The sequence below is a fragment of the Aedes aegypti genome, chromosome 2 (genome assembly GCF_002204515.2).
Source record: "Aedes aegypti strain LVP_AGWG chromosome 2, AaegL5.0 Primary Assembly, whole genome shotgun sequence".
Lineage (NCBI taxonomy): Eukaryota > Metazoa > Arthropoda > Insecta > Diptera > Culicidae > Aedes > Aedes aegypti.
The window spans coordinates 25,988,112-25,990,101 of NC_035108.1; positions in this window are offsets into that span (position 1 = coordinate 25,988,112).

Consider the following 1,990-nt stretch of genomic DNA (forward strand, 5'->3'; position numbering starts at 1 on the left):
CTGAGATTCTGGTGAAATTGCGGTAGAATTTTGATGCTCCTCGTGTGTTTTCTTAACAGCATGTTCAATTCCGATGTTCTAAGTGTTTCTGTGATATTCTCGTTATTTTGGTGGGGTTTCTGATAGTATCCTTGGAATGTCTAGAACTTAGAATGTAGAGATTTTTATGAGAATTGTAGTGATTCCATTGGTAGTCGTTAGAATTCAATGAGGATCTCCCCTAAAACACCAGGGTTCCCTTTGAAATTATTAAAATTCTTAACGATTCCACAAAAAAATCCCATTGAAATCTATAAAATATTTACCGACATTCAAAACGTTTATATTAAAGCTTTACTTTGAAATTCCAACGGAACTGGAGATCAACGGAATCTTAAAGGTTTTTACAATAATTACAAAGATTGATTTTCGGAATTACAAATATTCACACAATATTTCGCAGGAATCCCACCGCAATCTCATAGATTCTTACAGAAATACCGTATCAAAGATACCCACAGAATTCCAAGAGATTAATATTCGGAATCCCATTCCTACCCCAATTCTAGAGTTTTTACCAGATTCCTAATATTTCCGCAATATTCCTAGAATGGTATTTTCAGAATTATCATAAAAAATCCGACATCCCTATCGGAATCTCAAAGTTCCTACAGGAATTCCGGAATTCAAAAGGAAATCTGAGATGTCTGAATTTACACGTAAAATTCAGAATTACTTTATCAATATCTGAATTCCTACCGACATCCTAAAATTCCTAGAAAATAACATAATTATCGTAATGCCAGAATTCACAAGGATATTACAAATTGCTACTGCCGGTAATCTTATCGCCCGGATAAAAAATACAATACAAAAACAATATAACGTATTGAAACAGTACCATTCAATATATTGGAAATACAATACAGTATATTGTAAAATGACAATACAATTACAGTACAATATATTGTTTTGAACAGTTCACTGTATGGTATATGAGATTTTTGCAATATAATGTATGGGTGGTTAAGTATCGTAACAATACAAATATAGATATTTTCTCATACAAACATTTTGAAAATACAATACGATATATTGTTCATGTATTGTCTTGATAAGCAATTCGTGTATTGTTGTACAATACAAAAACAATTCAACGAACTGTATCATGGTTGCATTCGTCGTTACAGCTAATGTCAAGTGACTTCTAAAAAACTACTTATTTTAACTTTCTGAATATTTTTCACCCAACATGTCTTGCTTTCTGAACTTGTTTTGTTTATTTCTTTCAGCAAAGCTACATAGAAAAAAGCAACAGTTGTTTTACGCGAAAATAGGAATTTGACCAAAATTGTAAGGTATAAAACCAATTGAAAACAATACAGTGTTCTGTTACAATATATTATATTGTTTTTGAATTGTATATCCATACAAGAATAATGTTGCTTCGACATTCAATAACAATACGCTGTATTATATCCAATACGTTATATTGTACATTATTGGTTTATTCCATTCACTGAATGATACGTTTTTATCCGGGCGGAATCTCAGAATTGGCGGAGCGAAAGTTTTCGTAACCTCAGAATTCCTTTGCAAAACTCAAAATACCTTCCAATATATCAAAACTCATATCGTTTTCCCATGATTTTTACTCAAAAGTAAATTATTCCATTCAATTCCGCAAACTCAAAGCATGGGTAGCAACCTCTGAAGCTAACTACCAGTAGTTTTGTAGTAAATGCTACCTTTATTCATAGCAATGCGTTGTTTGTAGTATGTTCGAAAGGTGTAGAAAGGAAAATGACACAAACATGTTCCACTCGTGTTCCACATATAGCGTTTACTACCGAGAATGTAGTAAACTCAACTTTACTTCATACGGCCCAATATGAGCAATTTTACCAGTGTAAATTGCAAAATTACACATTTCTAGATATCTTGTTATTGCGTATGCACCCCTGTTCCTGTTGACAACTGGGGAAACGTCACCTTCAATCATCATCACCAT